The sequence below is a fragment of the Theropithecus gelada genome, chromosome X, assembly GCF_003255815.1.
Source record: "Theropithecus gelada isolate Dixy chromosome X, Tgel_1.0, whole genome shotgun sequence".
NCBI classification, from domain to species: Eukaryota; Metazoa; Chordata; class Mammalia; order Primates; family Cercopithecidae; genus Theropithecus; species Theropithecus gelada.
This window is the reverse complement of record NC_037689.1, coordinates 24,920,158-24,939,121: the sequence shown is the minus strand read 5'-3', so window position 1 is coordinate 24,939,121 and position 18,964 is coordinate 24,920,158. Positions and strand designations below refer to the sequence as shown.

The window sequence follows — 18,964 nt, the reverse complement described above, 5'->3', positions numbered from 1 at the left end:
GAGCTAAGCATTGAGTACACATGGACACAAAGGTGGGAACAATATACACCAACTCCTACTTGAGGGTGGAGGGTGGGGATCAAAAAACTACCTATGGGATACTATACTTATTACCTGGGTGATGAAATAATCTGTACGCCAAACCCCTGTGACGTGCAATTTATCTATTTAACAAACCTGTACATGAACTCTCTGAACATAAAATAGAAGTTGGAGAGAAAAAGTAACAATCAATCAATCAATCAATCAATGAATGTATGAGACTTACCTGAATGCTATAATATTTTATAACAAATGAAATATATATTCTTTGAGCAATGCAGAAATAAAGATTTTGTTTAATTGTACATCAAACAATTTATAAGGTGATTTCTGCAAAAGATAAGGCTACAAAATATATTGCTTTTGCAGAAAGATCATTGAAAAACTACTAAGATAATTGGCAAAAAGAGCAAGGGTTCTTGAATTAAGAAAATGGAAAGATAACTCCAGTATGCTAAGTGAATGATATTGACTAGTGCTTCCTCTAGGTTCCCAGGAATGCCTGATGAAGCAGATAGTATTTGTCCGTTTTCCGTGTGCGAATTGGGACTCACAGAAAGCAGATGATGTGAATAGCTGTCAAAAGTTGGTCCCTTGGAGTCAGATGTGGGTACAGCTCAGCTGTGCCACTTTCCTTGGTGGTGATATTGGTTCATTCTTGTGCCTATTGTGCAGCCATGGGCTGCAAATCTAGAATTAGAGCTGAGGTCTTGGCAGCTGCAGATATTCTGCTCTTTTTATTACTCCTTGATCCTCCTGCAGAGAGTCTGACACAGAAACAGGAGAATTAGTATATGTACTTCAGCATTTAAACAGGATCCGACATCAACTTGTAGCTGCTTTCCCAATAGTTCATGCAAACAGAAGACTTCTAAACATGTCATGTCTCTATTGGGTCAAATAAAGTGGCTCCATTCTGGAATTTTCCTTAACCATATTTTAGTGTGTATTTTCTGATATTTTCCTTAACATTACTTAGAATATTAATGACTCTTGACTGAGTATCTTGAGCTAGGCACTGGGCTGGGCATTTTGCACTGAAGTCTACAGTCTTTCAGAAAACCCCAGAGGTGTGTATGCACTACATGGCCCCAAGCCCAAGTTGAGGGAGAGAAGGGAACTAGTTTTAGGTGGCACTTCTAGGAAGAGGTGAAGCTGAGTTTTGCACTCTTGCCTGTAAACAACAAATCTCAACAATGTTTTAGGTTTATTCCATAGTGAATGATAATTATTATCACCTTTAGGATTTCTGGTGTGGTTCCTGCATGTCAGTCATAATGAAAAGCAACAACATGGATGACCTTCCAGACAATGTACTCTGAATGCACAATTTTAACTGGCTCAATATATACATATATATATATATTGAGCAATGCAGAAATAAAGTTGTTGTTTAATTGTGCATTGAATAATTTATGAGGTGATTTCTGCAAAATATAGGGCCAGAAAATGTATTGCTTTTGCTGAGAGGACATTGAAAATCTGCTAGAATAATTAGCAGGAAAAGCGAGGTCCTTGAATTGAGAAGATGGAAAGATAGGGAACATTTCTTCATGGCTGAAAGTGTCATTTTGCCTGGCTGGAAAAGATGAGAACCATGATTAAGGGGTATGTCAACCAAGAGATAACATTTTAGTCCGTTCTGTGCTGATATAAAAGAATACCACAGACTGGATAATTGAAAATGAGCAGAAATTTATTTCAGTCATGGTTCTGGAGGCTGGGAAGTCTAAAATCAAGGGGTTGCATCTGGTGAGGGCCTTCTTGCTGTCTCCTCCCATGGAGAAGGCATCACATGGTGAGAGAGAACAAGAGATCAAACTCACAACCTCAAAGGCTTTTATAATCCATTCATGAGAGTGGCGTTCTCATCACCTAAACACCTCCCAAAAGTCCCCACCTCCCAACACTGTTGCATTGAGAATTAAGTTTACAACATATGCTTTTTAGGAGACACATTCAAACCATAGCAGATACTCATAACAAACTTTTTAAACGTATATTCGTGTATTCCATTAGGCAAATATAGGTTATATATATATTTATATTATATATGATATTCATATTTAATATGTAAATATATTATGTAAAATATATAAATATACATTATATATGATATTTATTTTATATACATTTATATATTATATGTAAATATATATTTATATAAAATTTTATATACATATTTTATATATTTATATATAAATATATAGAAAATATTTCATTCCAACATATATTCCATTCTAATATTATATATATAACTTCAATATATTTCTAGATATGTTTTATATGTTTTATGTGTTTCAAGATAGATACAGATATTGGTACAACAAAGATACATAACTTTTCATGGCTCAGGAGTTCATTTCTTTTTAGCACTGAATAATATTCCATTGTTGATAAATTGATGTTGAGGAAGGCTATACATTTATAGGGACAGGGGTTCTGGGGAACTCTTTGTACCTTGTGTTCAGTTTTGCTATGAGCTTAAAACTGCTCTAGAAAATAAAGTCTATTAAAAAATATGTACCAATCAAGCTAAACTATGAAAAACTAAACTTTGTTAAATCTAAAATATTCCCTTTCTTAAAAAAAAAAGTATAATGTCATCTTCTTTGTTGAGACAAAAGGGAAACATTAATCATTTTCTAAGAAGTATGGGTATGAAGACTCTTCTCTTTAGGTCTCTAAAACTTCTTTGTCTGTTCCTTCTGTATAAGCAGAACTTTGGGTGCCTGGCTTCCTCCATCAATGGGCCATGTGGGTGGACAAAAGAAAGAGCAAGGTTCTTGAATTGAGTATTAGTTCTTTCTCCTGCTATTGGAGCCAAGGTGGAGTGAAAAATGCTTTGTACAGTGGAAAGGTGCAATGTTGAGTCAAACTGTTTTGTTTATTCAGTTGACATCCTTTGAGGAAGCACCATGGCAAGACTTGTGCTTCTGCAGATCCTGGACTAAAATTAGAATAAATATGCAGTTCTTGCTGGCGCAAGGCCAGCATTAGATGCCTCCCATGGGTAAAATTCCCAGAGAAAAATAGGAATCTGAGTATTCAATACATCCATCTTAAAAGCTAAAGCAAAACCCAATTTTCATCAGTTTTAAATTTCATTCCTTAAAAGAATTAAAAATACAATTATATTTTTTTAAAAACACTTAGATTCCCTCTCATTCTATTTGTAAGCCTTGTTATATCCATGTGATTTATGTATGATTCCACAGAAGTAGACCCTGAGAGGAAGAGCTCCCAAGAAACCTGTAGGAATGTTGGTGAAACCAGCCGGGGTCGGGTAGGGGAGAAACATAAATCAAGCAAGGTGGGATCTCAGGCCAAGTTGTAGGGAAGAAAAGTTTCATTTTGCATACTTCAAATCAGTGCCTGCACACTAATTTTTATACATTTTAAACACAGGTTACCATCATTTTAGCTCAGCATTCTGTGTGCAATTGATAGCAATTTTCTCATAATTAACTAATATGTTCTCTTCATGAGCTCACTCCCAAATTGTTGGCCATATCTGGTCTATACCCTGGAATGCATCATTTCTGCACATCTCTCTAAAAGATAAAATTTCAGTTTATTTCCAATTTGTTAATATGTTACTCCCTTCCCCCCTCCTTAAATTTTTGTGCTAAATTTTCTAAAGCTTGGTCCCTAAATTATGTCCTGGTGATAGAAGAACCAAGAACAGGTAATATATCATGTTCCTTAGCCCACATGTGGTTATCTGGACCTGTTATATGGTCTTGTCTTGCTGACCACCTAGTTTCATTCTTGAAAGATAACTTCCCTTGAATCCACTTTTCCAAACCTTTACTCATTCTATGATCTTTGTGAGAAGGATTTCTGCACTTTTCATAGTAGGGCAGAGCTACATCTTGAACTATCAACACACATGTGAAATCATCCCTACAAACTTTATAAAATTTATCAGGGAAAAAAGAAGGGGGAGAAATGAAAATAAACCAAGCTCACAGCACACTCAACACTCATCCTGAGGTCAGCTTACTCCCTGACCTGCTTCGTCATAGTTGTTTGGTGCCTCTTGTCCTAGAATCACATAGACCTTTGATTAGAGTTCCCTTAACTACTTTGTAGATAACAACTTCAACATTATGAAACAAGTTTTCCCTCTGAGATATTCTTTCAGGCCCTGCATACTGATGAAACTACTGATGCCAGCTGGTCTGAAGGACACCACAAGAAGCTAACTCACCAAAGAATGCAGTTTCCATATCCTGATGACTTCATCCTCCTTACCCAAAGCAGTCAATGACCCGAATTTTCCAACTCCTTATCCTCTACAATCCCTTTAAAAACTACAGTTCAGGATTCCACAGGGAGACAGATTTGAGGGTCTTCTCCCATTTTTCTCACTCAGTGTCCTGCAAAAATTAAGCTCTTTCTCTGCTGCAAACCCTGCTGTCTCAGTGTATTAGTTTGTTACTGTACAGTGGGCATATAGACTCTGTGGTCCTATAACACATAGTCCAAGACAGCTGTTGTTGGGTAAGTCTTTCAGGTCCTACTTGTCTGCATACAAAGTTTCAAAAGGGAGAAGACTATAAGATGTCTTCACTGGCTACAAATAAAATGTCTTAGAAAAACTCCCATGTTACTTTCTTCAGTCTTCCCAGTGGTTCTCAAAGTGTGGTACCTGGACCAGCCTCATCACCTGGGAATTTGTTAGAAATGCAAATTATAGAATCCTTCCCTAGACCCGCCAAATGAGAAGGAGTGGGACCCAGCATTCTGTGTTTTGACAAGCCCTCCATAAGCTTCTAATGCTCCCTCAACATTGAGAACCACTGGTTAGGACTGCTATCTCTCTCATCAAATCTCATTCAGATCATGATCTAATTAGCAAACAAGACTGTGAGTCATTCCGGGACTGACCTGCCTTTTTTTCTTTATATATACCAAAGCTTTCTGTGTTTCAGCTGACTAAATGGGTGGAATTCAGGAAGGAGCAGCCAGTTTATGAGGGCACTGTGAAGATTTAACATATTATGGTGGGGTTGCAGATTAAATCCACACAGGGACTTAAAAAAATTGAAACATTACAATATAAGACACAGAGATCAAACATTTCCAAGCTTTAAGAAAATCTAAGACTGAACACAGTGGCTCATGCCTATAAATTCTAGTACTTTGGGAGGCTAAGGTGGAAGGATTGCTTGAGGCCAGGAGTTTGAGGTTAGCCTGGGCAACACAGTGCAACTTTGTGTCTACAAAAAAACTAAAAAATTTAGCTGGGTTTGATGGCATGTGCCTCTAGTCCCAGCTACTTGGGAGGCTGAGGCAGGAGGACGACTTGGGCCCAGGAGTTTGAGGCTATAGTGAGCCATGATTGCACCACTGCTCTCCAGCCAGATGAACAGAGCAAGATCCTGTCTCTAAAATAATAATAATAATAATAATAAAATTTTTAAAAGAACAAAAGAGAAGATCTAAGAAAATTGAAAGAATGGTATCAGAATATAACTTGGGCAAGTGATAACTATATAAAAAAGAGGTAGTGGTCCACAGACTACTTTCTAAACCTCTGTGTGTCTCCCCATTCAGCAAGCCGCAAATAACAACATACACCTGTAAATCAGAGTCAAGTGAGTTTCATCAATGACTAAAGCAAGGCTCCATTAACCTATTTACAACAAAGATAGCAGCCCACTTTGAGTCTTGTGGGTCTCACAGTGGGCTGCCATCTTGGTTGTAAATAGGTTAATGCCTCCAAGGATCATTTTCTCAGAGTTAGACTCTCTTCCATGGTGAATGTTTTACAACATTCCTTTTACAAAAATGTAATGAAAACCACTGAAAATGAGCACAAATAATTTTCAAACATATACTTGAGGCTGTAACTGCAATGTAAAACAGAAATGTAACAGGAAAGCAACTCTTATTTTAAAACACCATAGCATTTTAATAGGTAAATGATAAGACAGGGATGGGACAAAAGACCCACAGGTTTGCTGTAGGTACAATCATTGAGATAGATACCAGAACTGCCAACACTGATGTGTTGTGTTGGCAACTCAAATAGCAGCAGGAGGATTTCCATAGATGGTGTTTTCCAAAGTGGTGACTAGTCCTTGATCAGGTTCTGATCAAGGCAATTGACTGCAGTCCTCTGTTTCCACTGTTTCGCTTTCTTTTGAATTTCATGTTGATTAAAACTGTTCAAACGTGGATGAAACTGGAGGTCATGATGTTAAGTGAAGTAAGCCGGTCACTGGAAGACAGTGCAGACTTTTACTCCTGTGTAGGAACTCAAAAAAGTGGATCTCATGGAGATAGAGTGTAGAATGATGGTTACCAGAGGCTAGGGAGAGGTCTCTCAGTGGGCCACCATCGTGAGTCTCACAGTGGGCTGCCTTCTTGATTGTAAATAGGTTAATAGAGCCTTGCTTTAGTCATTGATGAAATCCACTTGAATATGTGTTGAATACTTAGAACAATAGACAGCCACAGTAGGTATCCATTAATTTCAATAATTAGTATTTGCAACCAAATTTATTCAGATGAGCAGTCTTCATGAAAACTAACTTTCTTGGGTAAGTAGGATGAAGCTGTTTATGAGTATAGCAGTGAGCCACTGAATGAATATACTCCTACCTAATAGATTATAACTTATGTCCTAGCTTATTGAGGCAAATTATAAACATATTGTTAACAGCAACCATTTATCACACAATGTTAGGACTGTTGCAACCTTCTTGTTTCCTGCTGTCAAAATTAAATCTATGGCATGTACTCGTTGATCCTTCATGGAGGGAACTCCCCTTACTACTTTTAGTTTTCAGTTTATTTTTATTCTCAATTAACAAATAATAATTACATGTATTTATGAGTTAAAATATGATTTTTTAATACATTTATACATTGTGGCATTAACAAATCAGGCTAATTAAAATAATCATCACTTCACATATTTGTCATTTCTCTATGGTGAGAACATTTGAAATCCAATTTTTAAAGCAATTAAAAAATATACAATATATTATTAACTACAGTCACTGATATGGTTAGGTTCTGTGATTCCACCCAAATATCATGTCAAATTGTAATCCCCAGTGTTGGAGGAGGTGCCTGGTGAGAGGTGATTGAATCATGGGAGTGGACTTCCTTCTTGCTCCCCTTGTGATTGTGCGGCAGTTCTCATGAGATCTGATGGTTTAAAAGTGTGTGGCACTTCCCCGTTAACTCCTCTCTCTCCTCCATCACCATGGTAAGACATGCTTGCTTCCTCTTCATCTTCTGCCACAATTATATGTTTCCTGAGGCTGCCCCAGCCATGCCTCCTGTACAGCCTGCAGAACCATGAGCCAATTACACCTCTTTTCTTTATAAATTACCCAGTCTTACATAGTTCTTTATAGCAATGTCAGAACAAACAAATACACTAACCTTGTTGTGCAATAGATCACCAGAATTTATCCTTCCTGTCTGACTGAAACTTTGTACCCTTTGACCAACATACACCACATGCCCCCATCCTCTGACACCCACCATTCTACTCTCTACTTCTATGAGTTTGACGTTTTTAGATTTCACGTATGAGGGAGGTTACGCAATTTTTGTTTTCCACGCCAACTTCCAGGGCATGGAATGGTGTGGATGGTACACATGCCCCAAATTGGCTACAGAGCTGTGGGCAGAAAACTTGAAGACAGCTTGAGGGTATTTTGGAATCCAGCTCTGAGACACACAGCAAGCTTGATGGGTCTTTAATGACAACCATTGGAGAAACAGGATAATATTCCTCCCTGCCTTTGTCCACTTGGGATTCTATAATAAAATAGAATACACTGAGTGGCTAAAGCAACAATCATCAATTTCTCATGGTTCTGGAGGCTGGAAGTCCAAGATCTGGGTGCCAGCAGATCCAGTGTCTGGAAAGAACTCTCCCTTTGGTTTGCAGGTGGCTACCTTCCTGTGTCTGCAAATGGTGGTGAGAGAGAGAGAGGGTGGGGAACGAGCTCTGTTATGTCTCTAATTGTAAGGGCACTAATCCCATCATGAGGGCTCCATTCTCATGACCTGTTTTTCAAAGTCCCCATCTTCAAATATCATCTGTCTTAGCCTTACAGGCTGCTATAATGAATACACCATAAAATGGGTGGCTTATAAACAACATAAATTTATTCCTTCCATTTCTGGAGGCTGGAAGTCCAAGATCAAGTTGTGGCAGATTTAGTGTCTGGTGAGGACCGGCTTCCTGGTTCATAAATGGTGCTAGGTCCATCCTGGTTCATAGACGGCACTATGTTCTTGCTGTGCCCTCACATGGTAGAAGTGGCAAGGGAACTCTCTGGATCCCTTTTTATAAGGGCACTCATCCCATTCATGAGACTCCACCCTCATGACTTCATTACCTCCCAAAGGCACCACCTCCTAACACCATCACCTTAGAGGTGAACATTTCAACACATGAAATTGGATGACACAGATGTCCAGATCATAGCACCATGATAGTAAAGATTGGGATTCCAAAACATATAAATTAGGAGAAGGTGAGTTAAACGTTCATTCCATTGCATTCCCTATCTGCCGTGTGGAAAGAGAATGCATGCCTATTGAAGTCAGATGCCTGCCTATTTAACTGGCATTTTCACTTGCTGGGTGTGGACGGTACACGTGCCCCAGATTGGTTACAGAGCTGTGGGCAGAAAGCTTGAAGGTGGCTTGAGGGCATTTTGGAATCTGGCTCTGAGGTGCACAGCAGACTTGATGGGTCTTTAATGACAACCAGAGACTTGGAAGTGGAGAGTGATCTTCTACACAACAGATGAGAATGAACTTCTCTCCAACATTTATTTGGATGAAGCAACTCAAGTCATCCATGGGACTAAATGCTCTAGCCTGTCAATACCCAGCTGATTGGAAATTCTTCTGGGAAGAAACCTTCTCATTCCCCATCTGGTAGGCTCCTGATGCCACTGCACCATTGGAGGTTCCTAAAATGCTCATCAACACAGTTCACTGGCAGCTAATTTTACCTAGGGATTTGACTCTTGACATCACTGAGTGGGTGGAGAAAAGCTTTCCATCTCTCATATATTTGGAAAGAAGACCAGAACTGGGCCATGTACACAGGAAGGGGGGAATCCTGCCATCTGTAGCAATGGGACTGCTTTCTCAGGAAAAACTTGGTTTTATTAGGTTTAGAAAGTCTGCTCATCAGAGCTACCAACCCATCCAGCAATCCCACTTACTGGATATCTACCCAAAGGAAAACAAATCGTTCTACCAAAAAGATACCTGCACCCATATGCTTATTGTAGCACTATTCACAATAGCAAAGATATGGAATCAACCTACGTGTCCATCAGTGCATGAATGGATAAAGAAAATGCGATATATATACACACCATGTGTATTAATCTGCTCTCATGCTGCTGATAAAGACAAACCCAAGACTGGGTAATTTATAAAAGAAAGAAGTTTTAATGGACTCACAGTTCCATGTGGCTGGGGAGGCCTCACAATCATGGCAGAAGAGCAGGCGACATCTTACATGGCGGCAGGCAAGGCAGAATGAGAACCAAGAGAAAGGGGAAACCCCTTATAAAACCATCAGATCTTGCTGAAGTTGCTTATCAGCTTAAGGAGATTTTGGGCTGAGACGATGGGGTTTTCTAAATATACAGTCATATCATCTGCAAACAGGGACAATTTGACTTCCTCTTTTCCTAATTCAATACCCATTATTTCCTTCTCTTGCCTAATTGCCCTGACCAGAACTTTCAACACTATGTTGAATAAGAGAGAGGGCATCCTTATCTTGTGCTGGTTTTCAAAGGGAATGCTTCCAGTTTTTGCCAAAGTCTCAGGATACAAAATCAATTGTGCAAAAATCACAAGCATTCCTATACACCTTTAACAGAGAGCTAAATAATGAGTGAACTCCCATTCACAATTGCTACAAAGAGAATAAAATACCTAGGAATCCAACTTACAAGGGATGTGAAGGATCTCTTCAAGGAGAACTACAAACCACTGCTCAAGGAAATAAAAGAGGACACAAACAAATGGAAGAGTATTCCATACTCCTGGATAGGAAGAATCAATATCATGAAAATGGCCATACTGCCCAAGGTAATTTATAGATTCAATGCCATCTCCATCAAGCTACCAATGACTTTCTTCACAGAATTGGAAAAAACCACTTTAAAGTTCATATGGAACTAAAAAAAAAAAAAAACCCACATTGTTCACACAATCCTAAACAAAAAGCACAAAACTGGAGGCACCATGCTACCTGACTTCAAACTATACTACAAGGCTACAGTAACCAAAAGAGCATGATATTGGTACCAAAACTGAGATATAGACCAATGGTACAGAACAGAAGCCTCAGAAATAACACTACACATCTACAACTATCTGATCTTTGACAAACCTGACAAAAACAAGAAATGGGGAAAGGATTCCCTATTTAATAAATGGTGCTGGGAAAACTGGCTAGCCATATGTAGAAAGCTGAAACTGGATCCCTTCCTTACACCTTATAAGAAAATTAATTCAAGTTGGATTAAATGTTAGACCTAAAACCGTAAACACCCTAGAAGAAAACCTCGGCAATACCATTCAGGACATAGGCATGGGCAAGGACTTCATGACTAAAACACTAAAAGCAATGGCAACAAGAGCCAAAATAGACAAATGGGATCTTATTAAACGAAAGAGCTTCTGCACGGCAAAAGAAACTACAATCCGAGTGAACAGGCAACCTACAGAATGGGAGACAATTGTTGCAATCTACCCATCTGACAAAGGGCTAATATCCAGAATCTACAAAGAACTCAAACAAATTTACAAGAAAAAAACAAACAACCCCATCAAAAAGTGGGCAAAAGGTATGAACAGACACTTCTCAAAAGAAGACATCTATGCAGCCAACAGACACATGAAAAAATGCTCATCATCACTGGTCATCAGAGAAATGCAAATCAAAACCACAATGAGATGTCATCTCACGCCAGTTAGACTGGTAATTATTAAAAAGTCAGGAAACAACAGATGCTAGAGAGCATGTGGAGAAATACGAACACTTTTACACTGTTGGTGGGAGTGTAAATTAGTTCAACCATTGTGGAAGACAGTGTGGAGATTCCTCAAGGATCTAGAACCAGAAATACCATTTGACCCAGCAATCCCATCACTGGGTATATACCCAAAGGATTATAAATTATGCCACTATAAAGACACATGCACAGGTATATTTATTGTGGCACTATTCACAATAGCAAAGACTTGGAACCAACCCAAACGTCCATCAGTGATAGACTGGATTAAGAAATGTGGCACATATATACCATGGAATACTATGCAGCCATAAAAAAGGATGAGTTCATGTCCTTTGCAGGGACATGGATGAAGCTGGAAACCATCATTCTCAGCAAACTATCACAAGGACAGAAAACCAGACACCACATGTTCTCACTAATAGGTGGGAATTGAATAATGAGAACACTTGGACACAGGGCGGGGAACATCACACACCGGGGCCTGTTGGGGGGTGGGTGTCTGGGGGAGGGATAGCATTAGAACTACCTAATGTAAATGATGAGTTGATGAGTGCAGCAAACCAGCATGGCACATGTATACCTATGTATCAAACCTGCATGTTGTGCACATGTACCCTAGAACTTAAAGTATAATTAAAAAAAAAAATCAGATCTCGTGAGACTTATTCACTACCATATGAACATTATGAGGGAGACCACCCCCATGATTCAATTGTCTCCCACTGGGTCCCTCTCACAACATGTGGGAATTATGGAAGCTGCAATTCAAGATGAGATTAGTGTGGGGACACAGCCAAACCATATCACCATGGAATATTACACAGCCCCACAAAAGAACGAAATCATGACTTTTGTGGCAACATGGATAGAACTGGAGGACATTATCCTAAGTGAAACAACTCAAAAACAGGAAGACAAACACCCCATGTTCTCACTTATAAGTGGGAGCTAAATGCTGTGTAGACATGGACATAGATAGTGGAATAACAGACATTGGAGACTGGGAAAGGAGGGAGAGGGGGAGGAAGGTGAGGGATGAGAAATTACCTAGTGGATACAATGTACACTATTTGAGTAATAGTTACAGTAAAAGCCCGGACTTCAGCACTCTGCAATCTCTCCATGTAACAAAACTGTGCTGGTATCCCCTAAATCTATTAAAAAAAAAAAAACAAACCTGTAAAAATTACAAATAAGAGGCCAGGTGTGGTGGCTCATGCCTGTAATCCCAGCACTTCGGGAGGCTGAGGCCAGTGGAATGCTTGAGTTCAGGAGTTCGAGAGCAGCCAGGGTAACATGGCAAAACCCAAAAAAAATTAGCCAGGCAAGTGGTACATGCCTGTAGTCCCAGCTGCTTGGGAGCCTCAGGTGGGAGGATTTCTCGTGCCCAGGAGATCAATGCCGTGAGCCAAGATCACACCACTGCACTTCAGCCTGGGCAGCAGAGGGAGACCCTGTCTCAAAAAAATAAAAAATAAAAGTAAAAATACTCAACCTTACCTTATTCTTAAATATCCCTTGCTGTGTGGCTCTGGGGTGACTGTGCCTCCTGCGGTAAAAATGTACCAGTATTTTTCTGCAAGGAATGGGGAATAAATAGGGTTTGGAGAAACAGAATCTCTATGAAGGTATTTACTTACAACGCAAGAGGACATGGGGAAAACCACAAGTCATTTTATTTTGGTTCCTTCAACAATGAAGGACTTCCTGTCTTTGAGGAAGGTGGCGCTTTCTCTGTGTGTGTGTGTGTGTGTGAGTGTGTGTGTGTGTGTGTTTGTGCATGCGCACACACGCTCATTAAGCATTTACAGTCCTGGAATGTTATTCTGACTACTCATAGCGACTCCACTTCCTGCCCACCCAAACAGTCATCCGTTATGGAAAATACGCCAGCCTCTGAAATATTTACCGGTGGCCCCGGAGTGCCACACAGGCATTTCTTATAAATACTCAACCTTCTGTTCACGTCTCCAGGGGTCCCTTTTCTGTTTGGGTAGCAGGGCGAGTGTCCATGAATTGCTGACGCTGCAAGCTCCCCCATGTCCAGCTGCTCTGTGATATTTATTTTCCACCTCCACTAATTAACTTCATCCTCCTCTCAAAATGCAAGCGCCAGGCAGCTTTAGAAAGATGGTGCAGTTTTGCAGATTGCAGGCTTCAACATGCAGGACCTTGTCGAGTGCGTTCAGAGGCTGGTTTTATTTAAGGAGATTTTTCATGGTGCAGTGATTCGGGGCAGCTACAGAGGTACCACTGAAAGGTGGAAAGCCACCTTGGAATGAAAGTCTCTGCAGGAATCAGCCGAGTGGCCTTGAATCAGAAAGGGATGTGGGGCAGATGTAAGGAGTTGACATTGAATTTGCACAATGCCGCCTTGTGTGTTTTCTTGCCTGTCTCCACAACCCTTCTCTAAAGCCACTTGGAAATACTGGACACATTAGCTTGGCATGGATTTAACATCATGCTAGCTGGCAGAACTCAGTGATCCCTGAGCAAAGCCAAAGGGGTGATAAATTAAAGCCATGCTATGTTGGAAAGAGCTTCAGGGGGAAGCAGATTTATCAGTGCAAGGGATGTCTGTAGGCACAGCTGACATTGTCAGCTCCCCCCATTCCCCAGACAGACGGGGACAGGAAGAGTAAACTCATTATTAGATCTGTAATTCCTCTCGGGGATTTTACTGTGCTTCTCTAGCAAGCTGTAAGTGACAAGCATAATTTCTCTTTCGGCACAAACAGTTCTATTACAAATGTGATCTCTCTGGGCTTCCAGTATAAGCCCACTGCTACTGGCACGAATGAAAGACCTAGTAAAAGGAAAGTTGTCTCTGCAAAATGTTGGCACTGCAGAGACTGGGGGTAAAAAGTTTGAAAAGGGGCAGTTCACGCACTCTTTCTTTACTACTCAGAAGGTATTATGGTAATGTTTGTGGCTACAGAGTCTATCTACATGTTTATTTGGTGGAAAATAAGACAACTCAACTGATTATTTAATTTATTCATTTGTTTTCATGAAACAGACTCTGTTTGGTACAAAAGCATCACAGTGAATAAAAGAAGAAAATATACGGTGTGTTCTGACAGCCTAAGTTCCGGCGCAGAGATGAACTTGGCTGTTACATCGAAAGAGGAATTTCCATCCTAAAAAGGAAAGAGCTCTGATGCAAAGACCCTGTTACCTTAATGCTGTGCTTTTAGACAAGTTGGGAAGGGAACTGTGAGGAAGACAGGCCCCACATCTCCTGAAGCTACCACAGAATCTGATATTTTGAATGAGGACAAGGAGTCTTTGTTCTTATAGAACTAATCTGCTTGCAGTTTGCAGGACTCTGCAATGCTAAACAGACATAAAAATCACATAAATTGACTAGGCACAGTGGTTTGGTTCATGCCTTTAATCCCGATAGTTTTGGAAGCCGAGGTGGGAGGATCCCTTGAACCTAGGAGTTCAAGACCAGCTTGGGCAACATAGCAAGGACCCGTCTCTACAAAAAAAAAAAAAAATTATCCAGGTGTGGTGGCACATGCCTGTGGTCCTAGCTACTTGGGAGGCTGAGGTGGAAGGATTGCTTGAGTCTGAGAGTTCAAGACCAGCTTGGGCAACATAGTGAGACTTCATCTCTATTTTTTTTATGAAAATGAAAAAGAAAAGATATACATTCTATTTCGGAGACTGAGGTGGGAGGATCGCTTTGGTTCAGAAGGTCAACAGTGCAGTGAGCTATGATCGTGCCACTGCACTTCAGCCTGGGTGACAGAGCAAGATCCTGTCTTGAAGAAAGAAAGAGGAGGAGGGAGAAAGAGGAGGAAGAAGAAGAAGAGGAGGAGGAAGAGGAGGAAGGAGGAGGAGGAGGAAGAGAAATCACATAAACAGATCCAATTAGTACATCTGCCCAAGTCAAGATTTGTTCTACTGTGCAGAGTCTACTCTGTGTGTCTGCTATATTGGAAAACATACTGCATTGGGAAAAATATTAAAATTTGATCTTCTCAGACTTGTTAGGTAATTATAGGAGCTTCTCAGTCCTTCTTATGTTGTTCTTTCTTTACTTTTTCCTTCCTCATCTTCATCATCATTTTGGACCTCCTAAATTATGCACGAAGCACCCTCATGATTCAGGGTCCAACCTGAGATGCTCTATCTGCATCTCTCAAAATCCCAAGCATATGCATCCAAAGCTAATTGACGAGTGCTCTATTTCTTCAGGAATCAGTTCAGTTGGTTTCTGCCCATTGGTATTAAATACATGAGTTTTGGAGAGAAACTATCGAGTCTAAACATGGAAGTGTTGAAGTTAAGGTAACCATAAGAGAATTACTTATTTCACTAGCATTTTTTGAACATATACTATGTGCCAGGCAAGGTGCAAAGCCACATCTCTGCTTTCATGAAGCTAACACTCTTTTGAGGAGAGGCAGACAGTAAATAAAGAATCTATGAGAAAATCACAGATGTTATGGGAGTTATAAAATAAATAAATGGAGGAATCAGGAAGAGAAACTATCCTGCCATGTGGGTCCCATAGGAAGGTGTCTCTAAGAAGGTGATATTTGAGCTAGTCTTTGAAGGCTGAGACTCAGGTAAACATGACAAGACCAGTTGAAATGATTCCAGGGAGAGGAACCTGCAAAAGCAGAGACCCAGAGTTTGAAAAGTGGTTGACCTGTCGGCCGATTACAGGCACAAGGAGCAGCCACATTTTGGGGGCAGAAGCCTGAAAATGCAGAAACTCATTGGATATCCAAGGAGTTTGAATTATATTCAAGTGCAGAAGAAGGCCAAAGAAAAATATAAAACATGTTGGGATGACAGTTCTGGAATTCAGGAGATGAGTCAGGCTTGAAAATAGAATGAATAAGTATTCAACAAATACTTGTACATGCATGTTTATGGCAGCATGATTCACAAAATCTACAATGTGGAAACAATCAAAATGTCCATCAACTGGTGAGAATAAATAAATAAAATGTGGTACACCCATACAATGGGATATTATTCAGCTAAAAGGATAAATAAAGTAATGATATATGCAATGACAGAGATGAACCTTCAGAACATTACACTGTAGGTGAAAGAAGTCAGACACAGAAGGTCACCTACTCTATGATTTCGTTTATAGGAAATGTACAGATAGAGAAATCCACAGAGACAGAAAGCAGATTTTTGGTTGCTTTCCCTGCAGGGAGGGGCTGCTGCAGAGAAGCAGGATGAAGTGTAACTGCTTGACAGATTTCCATTTGGAATGATGAAAATGTTTTGATCTATTGCTTCTAGGCCTTTTGGCTAAGATCAAGTGAAAATGTTTCGAACTGAATAGAGATGATGGTTGTACAACCTTGCAAAGGTCTTAAACATAACCGAATCATACACTTTAAAATGGTGAGCTTTTTGGTGAATTTTGGCTCAGTTAAAGAAATATATAACCTTAGATGTTCTTAACATTACTCAGCAGTTTCAATAAGTAATTTTGGTTTAAGGAGGAAAAATGCTAATCACAAATAGATTTTATGAGTAATGACAAAGTCAATGGAGATCTATTAAGCCTTTGATGTTTTGCATACATTATTTCACTTAACTCTCGTTGTCTGCCAGTATGATCCTTATCCATTGTCTGCATAAGATCCTTAAAGAAAACTCTCATACTGACAATGAAAAAATCTTTGTGGAGCTATTTGTAGTGAAAGGGTCTTTCCTGAGTTTTCAAAGCATGTTCTACCAGCAGCTGCAGATGCCTCCAATTTATAGGACAGTCCCCAGTGACTTTTGTTCACCGTATCTCAATATCCTAGCTTCTAGACTGACTCTTTCTTATTTATATGGATCGGGAAAAAATATGAGGATGGAGAGTAATTCTATCATATGAGGTTAGCTTCCCATGTTATAAATGCAGTGGTAAATTAGGAAACATGGAAGAGAGAGAGCGCGTTAGCTTGAATATTTCAAGTTTCCACTTTCAGTGCTCTGACAAAACAGAGTGAGGAGACCTGGGGGCCTTGCTTTGTCCCAAGCTGTGTGACATTGCAAAATTGTATCTGTCTGTGACACTGCAAAATTATTTCAGATTTCAGAAGTTGGTTTTCTAGCTTTAAAACAAGGGGGGTGGCTTATCAGCAGTTCCTATCCTTTAGAGGGTGATAAGCCTTATATATATATATTATATTATATAATAAAATATATTTTTATATGCATCTTATATATACAATAAAAATATAAAACACACATAATTATATATTTACATATAATTAACATATATTGGATATGCAAAGGCATAAGAATGACACAATGGACTTTGGGGACTCAGGGGGAAAGGGTGGCAAGGGGGTGAGGGATAAAAGTCTACAAATTGGGTTCAGTTGTTGCGGGGAGTCAGGGACCCTGAACGGAGGGACCGGCTGAAGCCACAGCAGAAGAACATAAATTGTGAAGATTTTATGGACATTTATTAGTTCCCCAAATTAATACTTTTATAATTTCTTATGCCTGTCTTTACTGCAATCTCTGAACATAAACTGTGAAGATTTCATAGACACTTCTCACTTCCCCAATCAATACCCTTGTGATTTCCTGTGCCTGTCTTTACTTTAATCTCTTAATCCCGTCATCTTCTTCATTGGCTGAGGAGGATATATGTTGCCTCAGGACCCTGTGATGATTGCGTTAACTGCACAAATTGTTTGTAGAGCATGTGTGTTTGAACAATATGAAATCTGGACATCTTGAAAAAAAGTACAGGATAACAGCAATGTTCAGCGAACAAGAGAGATAAGATTTCTGGCCGCTGGTGAGCTGGACAGAACAGAGGCATATTTCTTTTGTGTCAAATGCAAATAGGAGAAATATCGCTGAATTCTTTTTCTCAGCAAGGAACATCACTGAGAAAGAGAACGCACCCCTGAGGGTAGGCCTGTGAATGGCCCCTGTGGGGGTGGCCGCCTTTTACGGTCGAAGCCGAAGGGATGAAATAAGCCCTGGTCTTCTGTAGCACTTCCAAGCTTATTAGGACAAGGAAATTCCTGCCTAATAAATTTTGGTCAGACAGGTTGTCTGCTCTCAAACCCTGTTTCCTGATGAGATGTTATCAATGACAATGCGTGCCTGAAACTTCATTAGCAATTTTAATTTCGCCCCATCCTGTGGTCCTGTGATCTCGCCCTGCCTCCACTTGCTTTGTGATATTTTATTACTTTGTGAAGTATGTGATCTCTGTGACCCACACCCTATTCATGCACTCCCTCCCCTTTTGAAAATCGCAAATAAAAACTTGCTGGTTTTAAGGCTCCGGGAGCATCACAGAACCTGCCCACGTGTGATGTCTCCCCCGCACACCCAACTTTAAAATTTCTCTCTCTCGTACTCTTTCCCTTTATTTCTCAAACCAGCCAAGACACCTAGGAAATAGAAAAGAACCCATGATAAATCACAACAACACATAATCATGAAATGTATAACACAAAAATAAGTGTGATATATATCCAACATGTTTATTTTATATATAAAAATATATATAAATATTTATTTTATAGATCTAAAACATATTTTATACAATAAAATATATAATATAAACATTTCTATATTTATATTGTATAATATATATTTTATATGTATCTTATATATACAATAAAAATATAAAATATACATAATTGTATATTTATATATAATAAACATATATTGAATATGCAAAGGTATAAGAATGACATGATGGACTTTGGGGACTCAGGGGGAAAGGGTGGGAAGGGGGTGAGGGATAAAAGGCTACAAATTGGGTTCAGTGTGTACTGCTCAGGTGATGGGTGCACCAAAATCTCACAGATCACCACTGAAGAGCTTACTCATGCAACCAAATACCACCTGTTCATCAAAAACCTATGGAAATAAAAAAGTAAAAAAAAGAAAAG

The 18,964-nt window shown here is 39.5% G+C and overlaps 1 long non-coding RNA gene across 1 annotated transcript; it reads right to left on the bottom strand.

The window, feature by feature from the left end:
* Positions 1-306: 306 nt before the first annotated feature.
* On the bottom strand, positions 307-13,123 carry LOC112616397. The gene is made up of 3 exons (XR_003117628.1): positions 13,025-13,123; positions 12,570-12,645; positions 307-809 (listed from the first exon to the last, which is right to left on the bottom strand). It is a non-coding gene; the product is annotated as an uncharacterized LOC112616397 (long non-coding RNA).
* Positions 13,124-18,964: the final 5,841 nt, after the last annotated feature.